This window comes from Bubalus kerabau, chromosome 5 (assembly GCF_029407905.1).
Source record: "Bubalus kerabau isolate K-KA32 ecotype Philippines breed swamp buffalo chromosome 5, PCC_UOA_SB_1v2, whole genome shotgun sequence".
Taxonomy (NCBI): domain Eukaryota; kingdom Metazoa; phylum Chordata; class Mammalia; order Artiodactyla; family Bovidae; genus Bubalus; species Bubalus kerabau.
The window spans coordinates 60,989,929-61,017,801 of NC_073628.1; the positions used below are offsets into that span (position 1 = coordinate 60,989,929).

General features: G+C 39.9%; 1 long non-coding RNA gene across 1 annotated transcript; it reads right to left on the reverse strand.

Annotated features, from left to right (window-relative positions):
• Positions 1-445: 445 nt before the first annotated feature.
• Positions 446-27,804, reverse strand: LOC129652810 (uncharacterized). The gene is made up of 4 exons (XR_008714748.1): positions 27,669-27,804; positions 26,731-26,927; positions 1,706-1,773; positions 446-1,208 (listed from the first exon to the last, which is right to left on the reverse strand). It is a non-coding gene; the product is annotated as an uncharacterized LOC129652810 (long non-coding RNA).
• Positions 27,805-27,873: the final 69 nt, after the last annotated feature.

A 27,873-nucleotide genomic window follows, 5' to 3' on the forward strand; every position in this document is an offset into this window, starting at 1 on the left:
TTATTTTTTTTTTTTTTATTTTATTTTTAAACTTTACATAACTGTATTAGATTTGCCAAATATCAAAATGAATCCGCCACAGGTTTACATGTGTTCCCCATCCTGAACCCTCCTCCCTCCTCCCTCCCCATTCCATCCCTCTGGGTCGTCCCAGTGCACCAGCCCCTTCTTAAAGTGATTCTAACCACTGCCAAGGTTGGTCATCTACATAAATATAACACCAACATCACAATCAAGATATGACCATACCATCACCCTCCAAAGTTTCCTGTGCTCCTTGGTAATCCTCATTCTTGCCTTTCCCTTCCTGCCCAGAACATCAATGATCTGGTTTCATCACTGTCAGTTAGTTTGCATTTTCCAGAAGTTTGCATGAATAAAATCATATAGGATACATTCATTTTTGTGTTTTTATATTTATTTATTTTTTTTTTGCTCTGTGCTTTACTATTTATCCTCTCCTCCCTCCTTTAGAACTAACATTTTTTGTTTTTCTATTTTTTACAATTCCACTTTATCTTCATCTTCCTTTTTTTTCTTTTTTCCTTATTAGCTGTCAGTTTGGGTTTTGCTATTTTAGTGGTTGCTTTGCTTTAATAATATGTATATTCAACATATAACTGTTTGCCTTCAAGTAATATTACTTTTCACATATAGTAAAAGGAACTTCTCATAATGTACCTCCCTGTCTCTTTTCCTGGTCATTTTGCCATTACTTTCACACATTTAGTTCTACTTTGGTTAGAAACCTCACATTTTGTTGTTACCATTGTTATTCAAATAGTTAATATTTGTTAAAGGGTTTTTAATGAAGAAACAGTATTATGTACTTACCCACATGATTAATATTAACTTTACATCTGAAGCAATTCATTTAAGACTTCATGAAGTGCAGGTCTGCTGGTTACAAATTCCTTAAGCTTGTGTACATGTAAAACAGTTTTTATTTCATCAGACCTTGTGAATTTCACTGTATTGTAGACTGTATCTGTCTGTGTCCCATAAATGCCAAGGGAAGGATTTTTGTTTGTTTGTTTGTTTTTTAACTAGAATGTAGTTGGTTTTCTTGAAAATGTGATGTGTTCAGCTTTCAGTTCTTGCTTTTACATTGGTTTTGGAGAATCACGGGCTTCCCTGGTGACTCCATGGTGAAGCGTCTACTTGCAATGCAGGAGAGCTGGGTTCAATCCCTGGGTAAGGAAGATCACCTGGGGAAGGAAATGGCAATCTACTGCAGTATTCTTGCTTGGGAAATTCCATGGACAGAGGAGCCTGGCAGGCTACAGTCCATGGGATTGCAAAGAGCTGGACATGACAGCAACTAACACACACGCAGAACCATAGGCAGGATTTAGTTTAAAGCTAAAAGGATGCCCTAGTGCTGAAACCAGACTCTTCTGAGTACCCTGTTTTGTTGTTTAGTCACTATGTCTTACTTACACTAAGTAGTATAATTGTTAGTGATTCAGTCATGTCAGAGTCTTTGCGCCCCCATGGATTGTAGCCTGCCAGGCCATGGAGTTCTCCAGGCAAGAATACTGGAATGGGTAGCCATTTCCTTCTCCAGGGTTTACCCAAAGACAAATGAATTACAAGATTGCCAGCGTGGCTCTTGGGGGTAGACACTATTCCCAACCTTATGTGAACTCCAAGTACCATTTCCTCTCACCATTGAGGTGGTTCTTTCCTCAGCCTAAATCAATACCTTGCTTGGGGCTGGAGGTGACCTCATGCAGATCTCTGGCACCCTCTCGCTATGCAGCTGTTGTCTTCCTTTTTATAAGGAAAGAGGAAGAGAATCTGTCAAGTGGGAGAATGTATTTGGAATTCACTAAACTGACAAAGGCTTTTGTTGTTGTTTAGTCACTAAGTCAATGTCTAACTCTTTTGCAATCCCATGGACTGTAGCCCACCAGGCTCATCTGTCTATGGGATGTCCCAGGCAATAATACTGGAGTGGGTTTCCATTCCTTTCTCTGGGGGATCTTCTGAACACAAAGATCAAACCCATGTCTCCTGCATTGAAGGTAGATTCTTTACCACTGAGCCACCAGGGAAGCCCTGACAAAGGCTTAGTACCAGCATCCAGGAACAAAGGTTTTAAACTTTAAAATTAGAAAAATGTGGGGGAAAACTTGATCTAGGATTTCGAGAAGAAAATTTGAAAAGATCATGACCTTATAAAAAAGCAAGTGGTGCTGGGAAATCTGGTCAACCACTTGTAAAAGAATGAAACTAGAACACTTTCTAACACCATACACAAAAATACACTCAAAATGGATTAAAGATCTAAATGTAAGACCATAAACTATAAAACTCCTAGAGGAGAACATAGGCAAAACACTCTCTGACATACATCACAGCAGGATCCTCTATGACCTACCTTCCAGAATATTGGAAATAAAAACAAAAATAAACAAATGGGACCTAATTAAACTTAAAAGCTTCTGCACATCAAAGGAAACTATTAACAAGGTGAAAAGACAGCCTTCAGAATGGGAGAAAATAATAGCAAATGAAGCAACTGACAAACAACTAATCTCAAAAATATACAAGCAACTCCTACAGCTCAACTCCAGAAAAATAAATGACCCAATCAAAAAATGGGCCAAAGAACTAAATAGACATTTCACCAAAGAAGACATACGGATGGCTAACAAACACGTGAAAAGATGCTCAACATCACTCATTATCAGAGAAATGCAAATCAAAACCACTATGAGGTACCATTTCACACCAGTCAGAATGGCTGCGATCCAAAAGTCTACAAGCAATAAATGCTGGAGAGGGTGTGGAGAAAAGGGAACCCTCTTACACTGTTGGTGGGAATGCAAACTAGTACAGCCACTATGGAGAACAGTGTGGAGATTCCTTAAAAAACTGGAAATAGAACTGCCTTATGATCCAGCAATCCCACTGCTGGGCATACACACTGAGGAAACAGGAAGGGAAAGAGACACGTGTACCCCAATGTTCATCGCAGCACTGTTTATAATAGCCAGGACATGGAAGCAACCTAGATGTCCATCAGCAGATGAATGGATAAGAAAGCTATGGTACATATACACAATGGAGTATTACTCAGCCATTAGAAAGAATACATTTGAATCAGTTCTAATGAGGTGGATGAAACTGGAGCCTATTATACAGAGTGAAGTCAGCCAGAAAGAAAAACACCAATACAGTATACTAACGCATATATATGGAATTTAGAAAGATGGTAACAATAACCCTGTGTACGAGACAGCAAAAGAGACACTGATGTATAGAACAGTCTTATGGACTCTGTGGGAGAGGGAGAGGGTGGGGAGATTTGGGAGAATGGCATTGAAACATGTAAAATATCACGTATGAAACGAGTTGCCAGTCCAGGTTCAATGCACGATACTGGATGCTTGGGGCTAGTGCACTGGGACGACCCAGAGGGATGGTATGGGGAGGGAGGAGGGAGGAGGGTTCAGGATGGGGAACACATGTATACCTGTGGCAGATTCATTTAGATATTTGGCAAAACTAATACAGTTTTGTAAAGTTTAAAAATAAAATAAAATTAAAAAAAAAATAAAGAAACAAAGAGCACACACACACACACAAAAAAGCGATTAGCATCACTAGTGATCAGGAAAGTACAGGCTGAAAATACAGAGAGCTCTAATTTTACACTTTGCAAATTGGTGGAGCAAATCAAGTCAGACAACACTAAGAGATGGCAGAGAAATAGAGCACTAATTTACACTCATTAGTTTTCTGTTGGGTGTGTATGGAGGTCCAAGTGATTAGAAAGATAATTTGGCCCAACCCAATTTTATAAAACTGAAAACATCACCCTACAATGCAGGTATTAAGTTATTAGTTATTTGCCAAGTTGTTTTTATACATGTAACAACAGGGCTTCCCAGGTGGTGCTCGTGGTAAAGAACCCACCTGCCAAAGCAAGAGATATGAGACATGGGTTCAATACCTGGGTCGGGAAGATACCCTGGAGGAGGGCATGGCAACCCACACCAGTGTTCTTGCTTGGAGAATCTCATGGACAGAGGAGCCTGGCAGGCAACAGTCCACAGGGCTTCAAAGAGTTAGATACAACTGAAGTGACTTAGCACAAACATATAACACTAGGAGATATGTCAAAAAACAGAAAAATCATATAAAATTTCTCAGTTCATTTGGAAAAGCTTAAATTAATGGTAAATGAATTTTCAATGCAAAATTCAAGATAGCGGTTACCCCTGAAAGGATCAGCAAAGAGGAATGGTCACCAGAGTCAAGCAAGTGACCTGAAGGTAAGCATCATATTCAGTTCTTAGACTGAGTGCTGAGTCTTTGAAGAGATAATCTGGATGAACAGAAGTTATAATCCCTGATATAAAGATCAGAAAATATGTAAGTGACCCAAAGAAAAAATTTTTTTCAATCATATATGGTTGCAATGTTACAGATAATAATGATGAACTCGCAGTCTTGCCATTAAATCAATGCCATTATATAAAAAATGAGGTTATATAAATCTTTAAAGTGGTAAACTGTAAAAATGCTCCTTTGAACATTACACCAGTAATTTCAAGTCTTTAGAAAACAAGTTTGAAGAGATAGGAAAATCCTAATGTAATTCATAGGAAAATCCTATGAATTATATATATATGAAAGTACTTATACTTTCTATTGACAAAAACTTTCCTCATGGAAGTATTTATACTTTCTATTGACAAAAACTTTCCTCATGGTTTTTTTTTAATGTATGCTTTACATATTTACCTACCCCTCTAATGCCAGGCAACAACTAATCTGTTGTCACCATGAATTATTCTGCATTTTTCTCTAATTTTGTATATGTTCAACTACGCATAAATATCCTTTTTGTCTATCTTCTTTCTTTAGGCATATCTGAGATTTGTTCATGTTGCATAGGTTAATCGTTCATTCCTTGGTACTCTTCTATTACTTTATATGAAAACAGTAAAGTTTATTTACCCCTTTGCTTATGGAGGAGGAAATGACAACCCACCCCAGTATTCTTGCCTGGAGAATCCCAGGACAAAGAAGCCTGGCAGGCTACAATTCATGGCGTCACAAAAAGTGAGCCATGAGTGAGAACACACATGGATGCACTATTGTTTGTTAAATTTTTCTTACAATATTTAGTTTAATTCAGTTCAGTTCAGTTCAGTCACTCACTCGTGTCCGACTCTTTGTGACCCGAAGAATCGCAGCGCGCAAGGCCTCCGTGTCCATCACCAACTCCCGGAGTTCACTCAGACTCATGTCCATCGAGTCAGTGATGCCATCCGGCCATCTCATCCTCTGTCGTCCCCTTCTCCTCCTGCCCCCAAATCCCTCCCAGCATCAGAGTCTTTTCCAATGAGTCAACTCTTTGCATGAGGTGGCCAAAGTACTGGAGTTTCAGCTTTAGCATCATGCCTTCCAAAGAAATCCCAGGGCCAATCTCCTTCAGAATGGACTGGTTGGACCTCCTCGCAGTCCAAGGGACTCTCAAGAGTCTTCTCCAACACGACAATTCAAAAGCATCAATTCTTTGGCACTCAGCCTTCTTCATCCATCACATGTGGAAATGTGTCCAACTCTCACATCCATACAAGACCACAGGAAAAACCATAGCCTTGACTAGACGGACCTTTGTTGGCAAAGTAATGTCTTTCATTAAGTTTTTCTTACAATATTAATTTATTTTTAGTTACATCCAATTTATTTTCAACTTGGACATTTAATTTTCATCTCTAGAAGTCTGAAACTCTGATTTGCATTCCTTTTGATCTTCTTTGTATCTACTTTTTGGACAGAGGCAATAACAATATAATAATTCTTTTAATGTCAGTGCTTACTATTTCTAATACTTGCTTGGTAATTTTTCACTGGTTCTCTGACACTGTAAATTTTACATAGTGGATAGTATATATACTGACTTCTACAAATATTCTCATACTTGAATTTGAGGCTTATTAAAATTCCTTTGAAACTTTTGATCCTCTGGATCTAGTTTATAAGAAATTCCTTTTGATCCTCTGGATCTAGTTAATAGGACTTGTTATTTGGAACTTTTGAAGTGTTTTGCTTTAGACTAATTATTTCCTACTACTGTGGAAAAACCCTCCATGTACAATACCCTGTAAACTTTGAGATTTTCCAATCTGGGGGATGGGAACACGCACATGACTGTCCTTGTGCGGAGGCTCTGCCCTGTCACACCCAATCCTCCAAGTGGTTTTCCCTGACCTCAGGCACATATACTGGTCAGTATGCAGCCAAATGCTTAAGGGGGTCTTCTCTCATCATCTGGAATTCTCTCTCAGTGCCCAGTAATGCATTGTTTTATGCAAAATTGGATTTAAAACATTAATTTACAATAAAAATGCTTATGTGCTTACACTACCAGTGATACATTTCTCACAGTGGTAAAAATTACAAAGTATATATCATGTTCAAAGGGCAATTTTCATACAATAGTCAAGTCATTTCAAATCATTTTGGTTCCAAACATGTTAAATACTGCTTCAAGAGGAGTAAATTTTCTATGTAAGACATGTAATAATTTTCTTATACACATGTCCACACAAATATAAATTTATCTTTTTCCTAGGGTAAACATCCATCATGGGCTCAGTTGTGTCTCACCCTTTATCACCCCATGGACTGTAGTCTGCCAGGCTCCTCTGTCCATGGGACTTTCCAGGCAACAATACTGGAGTGAGTTGCCATTTCCTTCTCTAGGGGATCTTCCCAACCCAGGGATTGAACCTGTGTCTCTTATGAGTCTAGTATTGGCAGGCAGGTTCTTTACCATTTTTAGGGTATACTTTTATATAAGTTTAATTAAACAATAGTTGTTCTTTACCAATTTCCCCTTTTTCAATGTAAAAATGTTATATTTTCTTACATATATTGATTATATATTTTAAAACATGTATTTATATATTCTTATGAGATATATGTATATATTTTTACACACACCGACTAGGAACTGGAGAAGGCAATGGTGACACACTCCAGTACTCTTGTCTGGAAAATCCCATGGACAGAGGAGCCTGGTAGGCTGCAGTCCATGGGGTCGCTAAGAGTCGGCCACCACTGAGCGAATTCACTTTCACTTTTCACTTTCATGCATTGGAGAAGGAAATGGCAACCCACTCCAGTGTTCTTGCCAGGAGAATCCCAGGGACATCGGAGCCAGGTGGGCTGCCATCTATGGGGTCATACAGAGTCAGACAGGACTGAAGCAATGCAGCAGCAGCAGCAACAGACAAAGAACAATTAATTAATTGCATCAACTGATAAAACGCTAAACTCAGGAAGATCAATTTCTTATCTAATAGTTTCCACCAACTCCTCCCTCTTTCAACATGCAAATCGTGGGATTTTATATGTAAACCACTGGTTTTAGAAAAGGCAGAGGAACCAGAGATCAAATTGCCAACATCCATTGGATCATCAAAAAAGCAAGAGAGTTCCAGAAAGACATCTATTTCTGCTTTATTCACTATACTGATGCCTTTGACTCTGTGGATCACCATAAACTGTGGAAAATTCTGAAAGACATGGGAATACCAGATCACCTGACAGCCTCTTGAGAAATCTGTATGCAGGTCAGGAAGCAACAGTTAGAACTGGACATGGAACTAAAGATTGGTTCCAAATAGGAAAAGGAGTACGTCACAGCTTTATGTTGTCACCCTGTTTATTTAACTTATACACAGAGTACATCATGAGAAATGCTGGGCTGGATGAAGCACAAGCTGGAATCAAGATTGGCGGGAGAAATTTCAATAACCTCAGATATGCAGATGACACCACCCTTATGGCAGAAAGTGAAGAGGAACTAAAAAGCCTCTTGATAAAACTGAAAGAGGAGAGTGAAAAAGTTGTCTTCAAACTCAACATTCAGAAAATGAAGATCATGGAATCCGGTCCCATCACTTCATGGCAAGTAGATGGGGAAACCATGGCAGATTTTATTTTTTGGGGGCTCCAAAATTACTGCAGATGGTGATTGCAACCACGAAATTAAAAGACACTTATTCCTTGGAAGAAAAGTTATGAGCAATCTAGACAGCATATTAAAAAGCAGAGACATTACTTTGCCAACAAAGGTCCGCCTAGTCAAGGCTATGGTTTTTCCAGTAGTCATGTATGGATATGGGAGTTGGACTATAAAGAAAGCTGAGTGCCAAAGAATCGATGCTTTTGAATTGTGGTGTTAGAGAAGACTCTTGAGAGTCCCTTGGACTGAAAGGAGATCCAACCGGTCCATCCTAAAGGAAATCAGTCCTGAATATTCATTGGAAGGACTGACGTTGAAGCTGAAACTCCAATACTTTGGCCACCTGATGGGAAGAACTGACATATTTGAAAAGACCCTGATGCTGGAAGGGAGACCCTGAAGGTGGGAGAAGAAGAGGACCACAAAGGATGAGAATGGTGGATGGCATCACTGACTCAATGGACATGAGTTTGAGTAAACTCTGGGAGTTGGTAATGGACAGGGAGGCCTGGCCTGATGCAGTCCATGGGGTCACAAAGAGTGAGACAGGACTTAGTGACTGAACTGAAAACCTTCTAGATCCATTGTTTTAGCCAGAGGGTGTTCAATATTTTTGACACAAATTTCCCTTCACTTCTAAAGATGGTTCCACACTGAAACCATTCTTTTGTTCCAATCTCAGAGTCAATCATTATAGTAAACAAACTGGTAACATGTTTGTGCTTAGTCACTTTACTTCTGTCCAACTCTTTGCCAACCTATGGACTGTAGCCCTCCAGATTCCTCTATCCATGGGACTCTCCAGGCAAAATTAGTGGACTGGGTTGCATTTCCTTTTCCAGGAGATCTGTCTAAGTTCAGTTCAGTTCAGTTGCTCAGTCATGTCCGACTCTTTGCGACTCCATGAATGGCAGCATGCCAGGCCTCCTTGTCCATCACCAATTCCCGGAGTTCACTCAAACTAATGTCCATTGAGTCGGTGATGCCATCCAGCCATCTCTTCCACTGTCGTCCCCTTCTCCTCCTGCCCCCAATCCCTCCCAGCATCAGAGTCTTTTCCAATGAGTCAACTCTTCCTATGAGGTAGCCAAAGTACTGGACTTTTTTTTTTTTTTTTCCAGATTTAGCATCATTCCTTCCAAAGAAGGGCTGATCTCCTTTAGAATGGACTGGTTGGATCTCCTTGCAGTCCAAGGGACTCTCAAGAGTCTTCTCCAACACCACAGTTCAAAAGCATCAATTCTTCGTCACTCAGCTTTCTTCACTGTCCCACTCTCACATCCATACATGATCACTGGAAAAACCATAGCCTTGAGTACACAGGCCTTTGTTGGCAAAGTAATGTCTCTGCCTTTCAATATGCTATCTAGGTTGGTCATAACTTTCCTTCCAAGGAGTAAGCCTCTTTTAATTTCAAGGCTGCAGTCACAATTTGCAGTGATTTCAGAGCGCAATAAAATAAAGCCTGACACTGTTTCCACTGTTTCCTCAGCTATCCCACATGAAGTGATGGGACCAGATACCATGATCTTAGTTTTCTGAATGTGGAGTTTTAAGCCAACTTTTTCACTCTCCTCTTTCACTTTCATCAAGAGGCTTTATAGTTCCTCTTTGCTTTCTGCCTTAAGGGTAGTGTCATCTGCATATCTGAGGTGATTGATATTTCTCCTGGCAATCTTGATTCCAGCTTGTGCTTCTTTCAGCCCAGATTTCTCATGATATACTCTGCATAGAATTTAAATAAGCAAGGTGACAATATACAGCCTTGATGTACTCCTTTTTCTATTTGGAAACAGTCAGTTGTTCCATGTCCAGTTCTAACTGTTGCTTCCTGACCTGCATACAAGTTTTGCAAGAGGCAGCCGAGGTGGTCTGGTATTCCCATCTCTTTCAGAATTTCCCACATTTTATTGTGATCCACACAGTCAAAGGCTTTGCATGGTCAATAAGGCAGAAATAGATGTTTTTCTGGAACTCTCTTGCTTTTTCCATGATCCAGCACATGTTGGAAATTTGATCTCTGGTGGTTCCTCTGCCTTTTCTAAAACCAGCTTGATCATCTGGAAGTTCATGGTTCACATATCGTTGAAGCCTGGCTTGGAGAATTTTGAGCATTACTTTACTAGTGTGTGAGATGAGTGCAATTGTGCGGTTGTTTGAGCATTCTTTGGCATTGCCTTTCTTTGGGATTGGAATGAAAACTGACCTTTTCCAGTCCGGAGGCCACTGCTGAGTTTTCCAAATCTGCTGGCATACTGAGTGCAGCACTTTCACAGCATCATCTTTCAGGATTTTCAATAGCCCAACTGGAATTCCATCACCTCCACTAGCTTTGCTTGTACTGATGCTTTCTAAGGCCCACTTGACTTTGCATTCCAGCATGTCTGGCTCTAGGTGAGTGATCATACCATCGTGATTATCTTGGTCGTGAAGATTTTTTTGTATAGTTCTTCTGTGTATTCTTGCCAACTCTTCTTAATATCTTCTGCTTCTGTTAGGTCCATACCATTTCTGTCCTTTATCGAGCCCATCTTTGCATGAAATGTTCCCTTGGTATCTCTAATTTTCTTGAAGAGATCTCTAGTCTTGCCCATTCTGTTGTTTAACTCTATGTTTTTGCATTGATCGGTGAGGCAGGCTTTCTTATCTCCCCTTGCTCTTCTTTGGAACTCTGCATTCAGCTGCTTATATCTTTCCTTTTCTCTTTTGCTTTTCATTTCTCTTCTTTTCACAGCTATTTGTAAGGCCTCCCCAGATAGCCATTTTTGCTTTTTTGCATTTCTTTTCCATGGGGATGGTCTTGATCCCTGTCTCCTGTACAATGTCACAAACCTCCATCCATAGTTCATCAGGCACTCTATCTATCAGATCTAGTCCGTTAAATCTATTTCTCACTTCCACTGTATAATCATCAGGGATTTGATTTAGGTCATACCTGAATGGTCTAGTAGTTTTCCCTACTTTCTTCAATTTCAGTCTGAATTTGGCAATAAGGCAATAAGGCATTTCAAACTCTTTTGTTGCCCATGATGGCTACTCCATTTCTTCTAAGGGATTCCTGCCCACAGTAGTAGATATAATGGTCATCTGAGTTAAATTCACCCATTCCAGTCCATTTTAGTTCACTGATTCCTAGAATGTTGACGTTCACTCTTGCCATCTCCCGTTTGACCACTTCCAATTTGCCTTGATTCATGGACCTAACATTCCAGGTTCCTATGTAATATTGCGCTATACAGCATTGGACCTTGCTTCCATCACCAGGCACATCCACAACTGGGTACTATTTTTGGTTTGCCTCCATCCCTTCATTCTTTCTGGAGAGGAGATAATCCTCGTCCAAGGTAATAAGCAGTGGCTGCGCTTTGCTGGAGCTGCTGTGAAGAGATACCCCACGTCCAAGGTAAGAGAAACCCAAGTAAGACGGTAGGTGTTGCGAGAGGGCATCAGAGGGCAGACACACTGAAACCATAATCACAGAAAACTAGTCAATCTAATCACACGGTCCACAGCCTTGTCTAACTCAATGAAACTAAGCCATGCCATGAAACTCAATGAAACTAAGCCATGCCGTGTGGGGCCACCCAAGACGGGCGGGTCATGGTGGAGAGGTCTGACAGAATGTGGTCCACTGGAGAAGGGAATGGCAAACCACTTCAGTATTCTTGCCTTGAGAACCCCATGAACAGTATGAAAAAGCAAAATGATAGGATACTGAAAGAGGAACTCCCCAGGTCATTCATATCAGATCAGCCACTCAGTCATGTCCCACTCTTTGCCACCCCATGGATCGCAGCACGCCAGGCCGCCCTGTCCATCACCAACTCCCGGAGTTCACTCAGACTCACGTGCATCGAGTTAGTGATGCCATCCAGCCATCTCATCCTCTGGCGTCCCCTTCTCCTCCTGCCCCCAATCCCTCCCAGCATCAGACTCTTTTCAAATGAGTCAACTCTTCGCATCAGGTGGCCAAAGTACTGGAGTTTCAGCTTTAGTATCATTCCTTCCAAAGAAATCCCAGGGACAGTCTCCTTCAGAATGGACTGGTTGGATCTCCTTGCAGTCCAAGGGACTCTCAAGAGTCTTCTCCAACACCACAGTTCAAAAGCATCAATTCTTCGGTGCTCAGCTTTCTTCACAGTCCAACTCTCACATCCATACACGACCACAGGAAAAACCATAGCCTTGAGTAGACGGACCTTTGTTGGCAAAGTAATGTCTCTGCTTTTGAATATGCTATCTAGGTTGGTCATAACTTTCCTTCCAAGGAGTAAGCGTCTTTTAATTTTATGGCTGCAGTCACCATCTGCAGTGATTTGGGAGCCCAGAAAAATAAAGTCTGACACTGTTTCCACTGTTGCCCCATCTATTTCCCATGAAGTGGTGGGACCAGATGCCATGATCTTCGTTTTCTGAATGTTGAGCTTTAAGCGAATTTTTTCACTCTCCACTTTCAGTTTCTTTTTTTTTCTTTTTAATTTAAATTTATTTATTTTAACTGGAGGCTAATTACTTTACAATATTGTATTGGTTTGCCATACATCAACATGAATCTGCCATGGGTATACACATGTTCCCAATCCTGAACACTCCTCCCACCTCCCTCCCCATACCATCCCTCTGGGTCATCCCAGTGCACCAGCCTCAAGCATCCTGTATCCTGCATCGAACCTGGACTGGCGATTTGTTTCTTATATGATATTATACATGTTACAATGCCATTCTCCCAAATCATCCTACCCTCTCCCTCTCCCACAGAGTCCAAAAGACTGTTCTATACATCTGTGTCTCTTTTGCTGCCTCACATACAGGGTTATTATTACCATCTTTCTAAATTCCATATATATGCGTTAGTATACTGTATTGGTGTTTTTCTTTCTGGCTTACTTCACTCTGTATAATCGGCTCCAGTTTCATCCACCTCATTAGAACTTCTAGATCCTACAAAATGAATTGATGAGTTGGTAGACAAGTGAGGGCTACTTGCTTGTATTGCATCATTTTAATACCCCTTTCTTACCAAGTGCTCTTAATCAACTGGGCTTTGTTTTTGCCTTGCGTTTTTGTTGACCTTTGTCCACTTTCACTTTCATCAAGAGGCTTTTTAGTTCCTCTTCACTTTCTGCCATAAGGGTGGTGTCATCTGCGTATCTGAGGTTATTGATATTTCTTAGGGCATTCTTGATTCTAGCTTGTGTTTCTTCCAGTCCAGCGTTTCTCATGATGTACTCTGCATATAAGTTAAACAAACAGGGTGACAATATATAGCCTTGACGAACTCCTTTTCCTATTTGGAACCAGTCTGTTTTTCCATGTCCAGTTCTAACTGTTGCTTCCTGACCTGCATACAGATTTCTCAAGAGGCAGGTCAGATGGTCTGGTATGCCCATCTCTTTCAGAATTTTCCACAGTTTATTGTGATCCACACAGTGAAAGGCTTTGGCATAGTCAATAAAGCAGAAATAGATGTTTTTCTGGAACTCTCTTGCTTTTTCCATGATCCACCAGATGTTGGCAATGTGATCTCTGGTTCCTCTGCCTTTTCTAAAACCAGCTTTAACATCTGGAAGCTCACGGTTTACGTATTGCTGAAGCCTGGCTTGGAGAATTTTGAGCATTACTTTACTAGCGTGTGAGATGAGTGCAATTGTGCGGTAGTTTGCGCATTCTTTGGCATTGGCTTTCTTTGGGATTGGCATGAAAACTGACCGTTTCCAGTCCTGTGGCCACTGCTGAGTTTTCCAAATGTGCTGGCATGTTGAGTGCAGCACTTTCACAGCATCATCTTTCAGGATTTTCAATAGCTCAACTGGAATTCCATCACCTCCACTAGCTTTATTCGTAGTGATGCTTTCTAAGGCCCACTTGACTTCACATTCCAGCATCTCTGGCTCTAGGGCAGTGATCACACCATCGTGATTATCTGGGTCATGAAGATCTTTTTTGTACAGTTCTTTTGTGTATTCTTGCCATCTCTTCTTAATATCTTTTGCTTCTGTCAGGTCCATACCATTTCTGTCCTTTATCGAGCTCATCTTTGCGTGAAATGTTCCTTCGGTATCTCTGATTTTCTTGAAGAGATCCCTATTCTTTCCCATTCTGTTGTTTTCCTCTATTTCTTTGCACTGATCGCTGAAGAAGGCTTTGTTATCTCTTCTTGCTATTCTTTGGAACTCTGCGTTAGGTGCCCAATATGCTACTGGAGATCTTTCCAGGCCAGGGATCAAATCTGCAATTCTTAGGTCTCCTGCATTGGCAGATGAGTTCTTTAAGATTAGATATTTAACATATTGATGATGTCTTTTTATTCAGTAGTTTGCATTGGGCTCATTTAGACTATAACAAAGTCACTGAATCATCAAATAGACTGAACCCCTCGACCCAATGGATAGACATTTCCAGAATCTCTAGTGACAGGATAAGACAGTATTTACTGAGACGCTGTCCTGATGCAGCTTAGCACCTCCCTGACACATCACAAGATCCCTCCAAAGGAGACAGGATTTTTCCAGTTTTAGAGATGAAGATCTATGAATTAAAAGACATTAAGGAGTCTGCCTTTAGTAAGCAACACTGTTGAAATTTTTATCCAGCTGTATATTTGAGTTGGCCAGAAGGTAAAGAATCTGCCTTTAATGTAGGAGACTCAAGTTCAATCCCTGGGTCAGGAAGATACCCTGGAAAGGGGAATGTCAACCCACTCCAGTATTCTTGCTTAGAGAATCCCATGGACAGAGGAGCCTCGCAGCCTCCAGTGCATGCGGTTGCAAAGAGTCAGACAGGACTGAGTGACTAGCCCTTTTCTTTTTTGAGCTTGTCATTGTATCAGACTGATAGTTTGAAGTTGTTTTAAACTGATTGAATATTACTGAAAATAAGTTCTCAGCAGGAATAAGAATGTCATTGGCATATCAGCTGTCTTTCATCTACATGCGATGGTATTTAAATGAACTCTTGCAAGAAAGTTCAATGCAAAGCACATGAAGGCGTTTCCTTTCTCTTTTTCTCTCTCATACAACTTAAAATTTAAATATTTTTTTCTTGAAAGGAATGTGATCAAGTATTTTAATAAATATGCCACTGATTTTATGGTAAACTCTATACCTCTTTTATTCTCCATATATCCATTTAAATTCATGCTCTCATATGCTTATGATCTGTTCTTATTTCAGCCTTCAGACATAAGCCATGATTCTTAAAGTAATAACTGTTAAAAACTGGTCTCGAGTTATAATAAAATAAGAACTGCAAAACACTCTGCCCCTGATATTTAGGAAAAGTTAAAAAGCTTTGAGAATAAATCTGAATGCCCGTATCAGAGAGTTGCCATTTTGATAAAAAATTTAGACCAGTGTGCTTAACCTAGTATTAAGGTAGTCTTGATTCCTTCTTTAACTATAATGTTTCTAATTATCAGTCGTTAAAACACATTTGGGGATATAATTCTTATTAAACAAGGCAAATGCTGCATGAAACGTAGTGTGACCTTTTTATTACTGCTTTGTCAGGATATTTCTCCAGAGACATTTATTCTTTTCCAAAGCTTTCTATGTCTTTAAAGAACTCAGTAAGGTATAGTTTGTTTCTGGTGTGACTCTCAGCTTGTACATTCAAAAAGAGGATTTAGCTGCGATCCAAAAGTCTACAAGTAATAAATGCTGGAGAGGGTGTGGAGAAAAGGGAACCGTCTTACACTGCTGGTGGGAATGCAAACTAGTACAGCCACTATGGAGAACAGTGTGGAGATTCCTTAAAAAACTGGAAATAGAACTGCCTTATGATCCAGCAATCCCACTGCTGGGCATACACACTGAGGAAACCAGAAGGGAAAGAGACACGTGTACCCCAGTGTTCATCGCAGCACTGTTTATAATAGCCAGGACATGGAAGTAACCTAGATGTCCACCAGCAAAAAGAGGATTTATAATTTATTATGGACTACAAGATATTGCAGTGTGAGTTAAATAACAAAAAGGATAATTTTTATTGGAGAAAGATAAATCGTACCCACTTGAGAAGACTAATATAAATGCAGGAAGAATTTTATGTGTGGTAATAATTTGGGATTTTATTGCATTAAATATGCTCAGAATGTTTATATATCAATATTTCAGAACTCCTCTGATATAAAATATCCTAGTAGAATATTCAAATTGGACAAGAATTGGACAATTTCCCACAGTATGGGATGGGGAAAGTATGTTTGAATTTCATCACTGCATTCCTAGGAATAATGTTTAATTTGGGGTTCCTGCTTAAACCTCAGACCAATAGAAGTAGCTAGTGTGTCCAGCAGCATAGTCAGGCCTTTCTCCTACTTCTTTCCTTTAAGTCATTGTCACCTAATTAGTGATGGTATTTTAATAAAAGAAAAACAGTAATGAAAAGAGTGAATTACCTTAATCAGAAATGGCATAAAGGGTTATAAAAGAACATTTGTATAATACCCAGGATGGGCTTTCAACTCCAGAATCTTATAGAAATTATGTAACGATTGATGTTCTTGTATGGGAGGAAATAGATCTGGGAAGAAGAATAAACTTTAGCATCCTGTGCTTATTTGTACATATTATTTCCTTGATATAGTTTGGCAGGACAGAAAATTAAACATAATTAGCAAAACAAAAATAAGAATTCAGTACCTAGAACTTTGTAAAAGACTTTCAAATCGATGCACCGTATATAGGAAGACAGTATTCACTGCATAAATTTGAAAAGGTGTGACGTTCAACTTGTTTCCCTTGCCACTGATTTCAATCACAAGACTTTGTTTTTCCAGTGATGGAATGTGGTGGGCCAGCACACCTAGCCTCCAAGCCAGCCCTGAGCTCTGAATCTCCAACTCACCTGAGAGATGTAATATGCCCTGTCATATCATTAGGCCAGGATGTCACTGTTGCTGCTGCTGCTGCTGCTAAGCCGCTTCAGTCGTGTCTGACTCTGTGCGACCCCAGAGATGGCAGCCCACCAGGCTCCCCCATCCCTGGGATTCTCCAGGCAAGAACACTGGAGTGGGTTGCCATTTCCTTCTCCAATGCATGAAAGTGAAAAGTGAAAGTGAAGTCGCTCAGTCGTGTGCCGAGGTCCAGCCCTGGCTGATCCAGGGTATTCGAAGGGGAGACGGCGTAGGCGACCTATTTATTTATTTATTTATTTATTTATTCAGAGATATAAAGAGGAATAGAATGAGGATAGCTCAGTAGGAAAATTCAGTGGAGAAAAGAAGCTGAGTAGCTTGGTTTACGCGGAAAATCAATATAACCCGTGACACCAGGTTAGCTCTGACCACGGAGGCCACAGGCGCCCTCTCGAATAGCGGAAGGTGCCCCACCTTAGACACCTTCTCGAGTGGGTCTTAGAAGCCCAGGCAAATAAATGGTCGCAGAGGATATCCGCGCTCCAGATGGATACTCAGCTGGAGGTTGAGGGGAAGAATGACATGGGGAGACCAAGCGTTGGTGAGGAAGGCCCATAGCTTTATTTTCAACAGGGGCTTTTATACCCTAAGTTACACATAGAGGATAATAGGGGATGCAAAGTCAGCAGTTTTTGATCCTTATCAAAAACCAGTGTTTCTTTCCTGCAAATTTATCGTATACAAATGGTTTAGGTGATTTACATCATCTTCTGGCCAGAAGGCCTATTAACATTTTATGACTCTTGACAAGGACTTATCAACAAAGACTTATTTTCTCTAAGAGTAATTATTTTAAGGTTTGGCGCCATCTTTCGAAGATAAAATTACATTCCTATAGGGCGGATGTGTAATGGGTTTACAAAGGAAAGAATTTATTACCTTAAGGGTCTAAAGTTACTAACACCAAGGCCACTACTTATTTTTTCTACATACCAACTATATTAATGAATACACATTCAAGGATACAATTCAGGGGATGTGAAAACTTGGCAACAAACATTGGCTCATCAATGAAATCTTTTACTAGTTTTATTCTGACAGTTTCTAACTCTCTGAGAGGCTCTAAGCTATTTGAATATCTTAAGCTTCCCGTGCCTCTTGAGGCTGGGAGACTGTCAACAATCTTATGCATAGCTGTAGGTGTCCGGGTAAACTTGTCAGGCGAGTTAGAGAGCCATCTGAGGGGTTTGGATTTAAACACTCCTAATTGCCCAGGAACTGTATTAATTGGAGCCATAAGTTAGCTCTTTGACAGAGAGAGCGAAATGGTGGTGGGGGACAGCCCCCAGTAAAGTCAGAGGTGAGAGCACAAAGCAATAAAGTAGGCAGACTCTGGTTTATTGGGGGTAGATGCTCGAGAATATCCGGGGGGACTCCTGAGGCTCGATCCCGCCTTTGCGTATGCCGAGCCTCCTTCCTCATGACCTTTGTCACGAGTGGAATGTCTCTCGCCGGCTCCCGGCAGTCGTGTCCGACCCTCAGCGACCCCATGGACTGCAGCCTACCAGGCTCCTCCCTCCGTGGGATTTCCCAGGCAAGAGTACTGGAGTGGGGTGCCATTGCCTTCTCCGAAGGATGTCACAGTCACCAGCAATTGTAGCCACCACAGATGGTGAGCTGGTGAGTCCTAACAGCACTTAGGAAGGAGAAGAATGCCAGCTATCAGATTGTAGCCACTCCCTACAGTGAGTGAGCGCCATGCCAGCTCAGGATGTGAAAAACACAGGATTCTGGCCCCAGAATAGCTGAGATGCATATCAAAGAAATGATTTCAGTGACCCCAGTCTCTTACATCTACTCATATACAGAAAAAGTGCTAAATTCTTTAACTTGAGATAGCTGGTTTTCTTTAGCAATAATCTTTTGATGTTAAGACTACCTGCCCTTTGTTACAAAACTTCTATATCACCTGGCTCTTTCTCTCATGTCCTGGAAGCATTTCTCTCAGGGTCACTTGAGATGCTAGCCCTTGGTCTTGAGGCCCTAAGAATTTGTACCACATAAAACAGAACTCTCAATTTTTAGGTTGTGAATATTTTTTAAGTCTGCAACCCTTTCCTACTAGCCTTGATTACTGCATTTTTAAATACCAGAATATCCTAAAGTCAGTATCTTATAGTTTTACCTTTTCCTATGAAGTGAAACATTAAATAAATAATGGTACTGCCATTAGACGGAGAAGGCAATGGCATCCCACTCCAGTACACTTGCCTGGAAAATCCCATGGACGGAGGAGCCTGGTGGGCTGCAGTCCATGGGGTTGCTAGGAGTCGGACACGACTGAGTGACTTCACTTTCTCTTTTCACTTTCATGCATTGCAGAAGGAAATGGCAACCCACTCCAGTGTTCTTGCCTGGAGAATCCCAGGGACAGGGGAGCCTGGTGTGCTGCCATCTCTGGGGTCACACAGAGTCGGACACGACTGAAGTGACTTAGCATAGCATAGCATAGCATTGCCATTAGAAAGGGAACATGATGATAATAGTATGCATAGCATGATGACGTTTATGAAAACAAAAAGAATATGCATAATTACTATGGAAACATAGGAAAATGGCTAAAAGAGCATATAGAAACAAGGGCATATCCTTGGGAAAGAAGTGAAACCTAATGGGATGAAATGGAATTTCAATTTTTTTGTCTTAAATATTTTTTAGCTAAAACATATAGAGTTTTCAATTAAAATACATAAAGCAATGACTTCCCTGGTTGTCCAGTAGTTAGGACTCTGTGCTTCCAATGCTAGGGATTCAGGTTTGATCCCTGGTGGGGGAACTAAAACCCCACATGCTCTAAGGTGTGGTCAAAAAGAAAAAAAAAATGTATATAAAACAAATGGTAAGCAAAATGCAGTGCCCTAAAAGTATGAGTAATTACAAAAATTTAATTATAAAATTAGGTGTAAACATCAGAAACATTGAAAGTACACCATGTCATTTAAATATGCAGGTATGATTGCTACTTCAGTTTTTTTTTTTTTCTATAAATGAAATTCAAAGACTTTCCATATAGTGTTTGAATTTTTTTTGTCTCTCAGGTATATGTGTAGGCATTATATCTAAATGAAACAAATTCAGTGCTTATAAACTACATCTGTTCCAAATTTCACAAATTCTTTAATATTAAAACTCAAAAGCAATACAAAAAGAGCTTTAAAAATCAACCAGAACACTGATGTTAAGGCTGCCCTACTAAAAATCTTAAAAAGAATGACCTGAACCATTTTTGTAAAATCTAGCTTTCTAGGTCTTTTGCTGAAAGAATACCCCTCTTACCTTACTACTGAGAGCATTAAAATTCCCAGGAAAATGGGAGAGATGTTATTATAGCATATAATAAAATAAAAGGATTTTTATTCCCTGTAGAGAAAGTCTTCTGACATTTTTTCTCTTGTCCAGTAAATATATATATATGTTAAGGGTGTTTGCTTTGTTACTTGTCTGTTACTGAGTGCTCTACTACTGAATGAGTCCCTGGTGTCACTTAGTTTTCTGTGTGATGAAGCTGTGCAAAAATTCTCTAAGGCCAAACTATTTATTTCTATGCATGGAAGATTCTATGATCAACAATAGCAAGCTCTATTTTAAAATTAAATCAAATAAGGACCACTAAAATATACAAATATATATATATATATATATATATATATATATATATATATACACATATAGATGGAATGAGGTTTGTGACATTATACAGGAGACAGGGATCAAGACCATTCCCATGGAAAAGAAATGCAAAAAAAGCAAAATGGCTGTCTGGGGAGGCCTTACAAATAGCTGTGAAAAGAAGAGAAGGGAAAAGCAAAGGAGAAAAGGAAAGATATAAACATCTGTATGCAGAGTTCCAAAGAATAGTAGGAAGAGATAACAAAGCCTTCTTCACGATCAATGCAAAGAAATAGAGGAAAACAACAGAATGGGAAAGACTAAAGATCTCTTCAAGAAAATCAGAGATACCAAAGGAAAATTTCATGCAAAGATGGGCTCGATAAAGGACAGAAATGGTATGAACCTAACAGAAGCAGAAGATATTAAGAAGAGATGGCAAGATTACACAGAAGGACTGTACAAAAAAGATCTTCACGACCCAGATAATCACGATAGTGTGATCACTGACCTACAGTCAGACATGCTGGAATGTGAAGTCAAGTGGGCCTTAGAAAGCATCTCTATGAACAAAGCTAGTGGAGGTGATGGAATTCCAGTTGAGCTATTGAGAATCCTGAAAGATGATGCTGTGAAAGTGCTGCACTCAATATGCCAGCACATTTGGAAAACTCAGCAGTGGCCACAGGACTGGAAAAGGTCAGTTTTCATGCCAATCCCAAAGAAAGGCAACGCCAAAGAATGCTCAAACTACCACACAATTGCACTCATCTCACAAGCTAGTAAAGTAATGCTCAAAATTCTCCAAGCCAGGCTTCAGCAATATGTGAACCGTGAACTTCCTGATATTCAAGCTGGTTTTAGAAAAGGCAGAGGAACCAGAGATCAAATTGCCAACATCCACTGGATCATGGAAAAAGCAAGAGAGTTCCAGAAAAACATCTATTTCTGTATTATTGACTATGCCAAAGCCTTTGACTGTGTGGATCACAATAAACTGTGGGAAATTCTGAAAGAGATGGGAATACCAGACCACCTGACCTGCCCCTTGAGAAACCTATATGCAGGTCAGGAAGGAACAGTTAGAACTGGACATGGAACAACAGACTGGTTCCAAATAGGAAAAGGAGTACGTCAAGGCTGTATATTGTCACCCTGTTTATTTAACTTATATGCAGAGCACATCATGAGAAATGCTGGACTGGAAGAAACAAGCTGGAATCAAGATTGCCGGGAGAAATATCAATCACCTCAGATATGCAGATGACACCACCCTTATGGCAGAAAGTGAAGAGGAACTAAAAAGCCTCTTGATGAAAGTGAAGGTAAGAGTGAAAAATTTGGCTTAAAGCTCAACATTCAGAAAACGAAGATCATGGCATCCAGTCCCATCACTTCATGGGAAATAAATGGGGAAACAGTGGAAACAGTGTCAGATTTTATTTTTCTGGGCTCCAAAATCACTGCAGATGGTGACTGCAGCCATGAAATTAAAAGACGCTTACTCCTTGGAAGGAAAGTTATGAGAAACCTAGATAGCATATTTAAAAGCAGAGACATTACTTTGCCAACAAAGGTCCGTCTCGTCAAGGCTATGGTTTTTCCTGTGGTCATGTATGGATGTGAGAGTTGGACTGTGAAGAAGGCTGAGCACTGAAGAATTGATGCTTTTGAACTGCGGTGTTGGAGAAGACTCTTGAGAGTCCCTTGGACTGCGAGGAGATCCAACCAGTCCATTCTGAATGAGATCAGCCCTGGGATTTCTTTGGAAGGAATGATACTAAAGCTGAAACTCCAGTACTTTGGCCACCTCATGCGAAGAGTTGACTCATTGGAAAAGACTCTGATGCTGGGAGGGATTGGGGGCAGGAGGTGAAGGGGACGATGGAGGATGAGATGGCTGGATGGCATCACTGACTCGATGCACGTGAGTCTGAGTGAACTCTGGGAGTTGGTGATGGACAGGGAGGCCTGGCGTGCTGCGATTTTGGGGTCGCAAAGAGTCGGACACAACTGAGCGACTGATCTGATCTGATCTGTACATCTTATGATAGGTCAGAATACTCATGGATATCTCACCATTTCTATATCTACATCTAAATCTGTGTTTGTATCTCCTGAAGAGGAAAAGACCACTGAATGCAGGCATTAAAAGTTATTGTTCACTTGACATACTATCAGCAAGTTAGTAAAGGCCTCCTGTCTCTCAAAGTACCTAATTTTATCTACTGGACAAAACCAAAATTTTTTCTTTGGATCTCAATTCATCTAATGAAAGCATTGTTTAATTCAACACAGAAATACACACATGCACATACATGCACAAACAGCTTTTTTTTTTTTTTAGGCCAGTGTTTATCTCATACTCTTTAGTGTAAATAGTTTCACATTTTATTTAAAAGTTAAAGCAGAAAAATGAATCCAGTGTTCAGAGATATAAGAAATAGGATCATGAATATGTAAAAAGAAAGTTTGGAATATCAGAGGTCCCAAGGCACAGTTTGCATTTTTTGTAAACCTTTATTCTCTTACAAATTTTTAAGTTTGCTCTAAATATTTAAGATTTATATTTGTGACTGAAGAGAAGCACAACATTGCTATAGCTTGATGATGATGGTCAATTTTGCAGTCTTCTACACTACTGCTATATTTTGCCTTTTCCCAGAAGACTAATTAGGGGTTTTGCAAGAAGCATTATATTTTAATTTAAAAATGACACACAGGTACAAAAATGAAAATACAGATCAATGGAACAAGATAGAGAGCCCAGAAATAAACACATGCACATTCAGTGAATTAATCTACAACAAAGGAGTTAAGAATATACAATGAACAAAAACAGTCTCCTCAATAAATGATGCTGGGAAGCTAGATAACTACATGTAAAAGAATGAAACTAAAACATTTTCTAACAACACACACACATACAAATAAACTCAAAAGGAATTAAAAGCCTAAATGTAAGACTGGATACTATAAAACTAGAGGAAAACATACACAGAACCACTTTGATGTAAATCACGGCAATATCTTTATGAATTTGACTCCTAGAGTAATGGAAATAAACAAATGGGACCTAGTTAAACTTAAAAAGTTCTGCTCAGCAAAAGAAACCAAAAACAAAGAAATGACAACCTACAGAATGGGGAAAATATTTGTGAATGATGTGATTAACCTCCAGGGATTAATCTCTAAAATATAAAAACAGCTTATGAAGCTTAATATAAAAAATAAAAACAACAACCCAATCCCAAAATGGGCAGAAGATCTAAATGTGCATTTCTCTGAAGCAGACATACACATGGCCAACAGACACATGAAAAGATGCCCAACATTTCTAATTATTAGAGAAATGCAAATCAAAACTATAGTGAGATACCACTTCACACCAGTCCAATATTCCATTATCAAAAAATGTACAAATAATAAAGATTGGAAAGGGTGTGGAGAAAAGAGAACCCTTCTAAACTATTGGTGGGAATGTAAACTGCTACAACCAGCATGGAGAACAGTAAGGAGGTTCTTAAAAAACTAACAATAGAGCTACCATATGACCCAGCAATACCTCTCCTGGGCATACATCCAGAGGAAACCATAATTTACAAAGATACAGGCACCCCGATGTTCAGTGCAACACTTTTACAACAACTGAGACATGGAAGCAACCTAAATGTCCATCAAAAGAGGAATGGATAAAGAAGAGGTGGGACATGTATACAAGGGTATATTATTCAGTCATAAAAAAGAATGAAATAATGCCACTTGCAGCAACATAGATGGACCTAGACATTATCATACTAAGTGAAGTAAGACAGACAAAGACAAACATCGTATGGTATTGTGTATATGTTGATTCTTTAAAAACAAAAAAAAGGGAGAGAGAGAGATACAGAAAAACTTACATACAAAACAAACCAAAAGACATGGAAAACAAATATATGGTTACCAAAGGGGAAAAGCAAGGGGGATAACTTAGGAGTTTGGGATTAAAATGTACACAATACTATATATAAAATATAAAACTGACAAAGACCTACAGTATAGCACCAGGAATTATACTCAATATTTTGCAATATCCTCTAAGGGAAAAGAATCTGAAAAAAATAGAGGTGTGTGTGTGTGTGTGTGTTTAGTTGCTAAGTCATGTCCGATTCTTTATAAACCCATGGACTGCAGTCCACCAAGCTCCTCTGTCCATGGGATTTCCCAGGCAAGAATATTGGATCAGGTTGCCAGTTCCATCTCCAGGGCATTTTCCCCACCCAGGGCTTGAACCCTCACCTCCTGCATTGGCAGACAGATTCTTTACTGTGGAGCCACCAGGGAAACCCAGAGATACATATGGAGATATATATATATATATATATATATATATATATATATATATATATACAACTTTGCTGTACACCTGAAATTAACACAACATTGTAAATCAACTCGACTTCAATAAAAATGAAATATTAATTCAAAAACCAAATTTTTTAAATGGCCTACAGGTAATTTGACTCCAAGAAAAGTAAGCAATAATTTAAGTATCAGCATTTATATATCTCCATTACATAAGACTCTTCAAGTGACCCCTGCTCCCTTCCCACTGTATGCTCCTACCTCTATCTCTAGTCTCAGGCCTTAGTCTGACGTCAAACACTACATGTGCACAACTTGCATTGTGGAGTCTGGGAGAAGGAAAATCCCAGTTTTCTTGTTTAATAGCCATTTGAGTGTTATGAACTTAATTTTGTCCTCCTACACTTTTCTGTTGGAGTCTTAATTCCATATCTACACAGAAAGAAAGCCATGAGAGAGCCCAGTGAGAAGGCAGTCATCTCAAAGCCAAGGACAGACTTCTCAAGAAAAACCAACTTGATCTTAACTCCTAGCCTCCAGAACATGAGAGAATAACATTCTGTCTGTGGTGTTTTGTGATGGCAGCCCTAGTAAACTAAGACAAGACCCTAAAACATCTTTGAATCTAAATTACTTTAACTATTTATATACCTTATAATGACAACAGATTGTATTGATTAACATGTGAAATAATCTAGAAACAATGATGTACATACCCATAAATCTTATTTTCTCCCAGTATGTTTTTCCTGGGACTTCCAGTTCCATTGAACTCATTCCCAGGGCTTCCCTGGTGACTCAGAGGTAAAGAAACAACATGCCAATTCAGGAGATAGGGGTTTTATCTCTGGGTCAGGAAGACCCCCTGAAGAAGGAAAAGGCAACCCGCCCCAGTATTCTTGCCTGGGAAATCCCACAGACAGAGGAGCCTGGAGGGCTCTAGTCCATGGGGTTGCAAAGAGTCAGGTACAACTTAGCAACTAAACAACAACAAACTCAATCCCATCGGTGGTTCATGTTATAAATATAAGGGCAGAAAATGAGAAGAGAAAAAGTTGATAATCAAAGGCATCTACAGAAAGTTCACTTGCATAACATTTACAAAATATTATTCAAATAATATCATTTTATTTTTACTTTCCTCTAGTTCTGGTAATACTATTCTTCAAGAATATGTCTGTTAGAATATTAATTTTATCTTTAAATGAAAAATTTTGAAATGAATAACACCCTTAGAAATTCTTACAGTATTACAATGTAAGTAAATATAAAATGAAAATGACTTCATCTTGTATAGGCAATTAATGGATGTTTGGTCTCATATTTCAATATCACTTTGTTGGGTCTCCCAAATATTCTGCCTGGAACTTGTGAGTTACATTGAAGTGTGCCAACAACTCAAGAGAAGAGATCTTTCTCTGCCCCAATTTGCCTCACTTCATAATCCCATAGACTCCTTACAGTTTTTTCTTGACAAAAAGCTGATAATCATGATTAATCCCCCACTTTCTTTCCTTTCCCATTTAACATCTGCGGCAGTCCATGGGGTCGCGAAGAGTCGGACACGACTGAGCGACTTCACTTTCACTTTTCACTTTCATGCATTGGAGAAGGAAATGGCAACCCACTCCAGTGTTCTTGCCTGGAGAATCCCAGGGACGGGGGAGCCTGGTGGGCTGCCGTCCATGGGGTCACACAGAGTCGGACACGACTGAGGTGACTTAGCAGCAGCAGCAGCAGATCAACATTCAGAATCTGACCACCCACCCCACCTCCATCTCCACCAGTTCTGATTCAAATCTCCCCTGAATTATTTTAATTACATTAACTTAACTATTTTAATACATACACATCTGTTACCGACCTTTCCCTCTTTCTCACTCCTTCCTTACGTTATGTTCTTTTCAGTCCTTGAACCAGGAACCCTGCAAAGGATCAGGCCACACACCTCAACTCTCCTCCAGCAAGGGAGCTTTACCTCTCAGGACGGTCCCACACATGCTCTTTTCTTCCATCAATTTCCCCAAAGCCAGCTGACTCCGCACTTGATCACCATTGTCTCTAATTAGAGGTAGGGAGAAGAAAGGAACTGATATTAAATACATCTGGCGATTCTAGACTCGTTAAGTTTTTACTTGTGTGTGTGCCCACGCACACATGCACTCAGTCGTGTCCACCTCTTTGCGATCCCTTGGAGTGTAGCCCACAAGGGTCCTGTGTCCATGGATTTCTCCAGGCAAGAATACTGGAGTGGGCTTCTATTTCCTTCTCTAGGGGATCTTCCTAGCCCAGGGACTGAACCTGAGTCTCTTGCCTCTTCTACAATGAAAGGCAGATTCTTTACCTCTGCATCCCCTGGGAAGCCCATCTTTATGTACATGAACTTATTACATTCATTTAACAGACAATGAAACCAATGAGCATCTGGAGTATTTGTATAACTCTGAACAAGTGTTAATCTAGCTAACTAGTAGCAGCACTGGGATTCAAACCCAGATAACTCTTAGGCTAATTTCCACACCCCATCTACCACATGCTGCCTTGAAGACATTCTTTAGCACTTCTCATTGGCCTCACTGCTATTCCGGAATGACCATTCTGGCAGGTAGTAAAAGGATGTGTTTAGGAAGCAGAAAAAGGCAGAATTTGAAGACCATATCTTCATATTAAAACAGAAATAAACATTTCTAACATGGAGAGTTCTTTAATTAAATCAAAGAACCCAGATAAAGAAGTTAGCACCATTACTAGGAAAGACTAAGAACACACACACACAGATACACACCTCGCTACTTCCCTTACCCTCTTTCTCATTCAGTTCAGTTCAGTCACTCAGTCGTGTCTGACTGTTTGCAACCCCATGGACTGTAGCACTCCAGGCTTCCCTGTCCATCACCAACTCCCAGAGCTTGCTCAAACTCATGTCCGTTGAGTCAGTGATGCCATCCAACCATCTCATCCTCTGTGGTCCCCTTCTTCTCATGCTTTTAATGTTTCCCAGCATTAG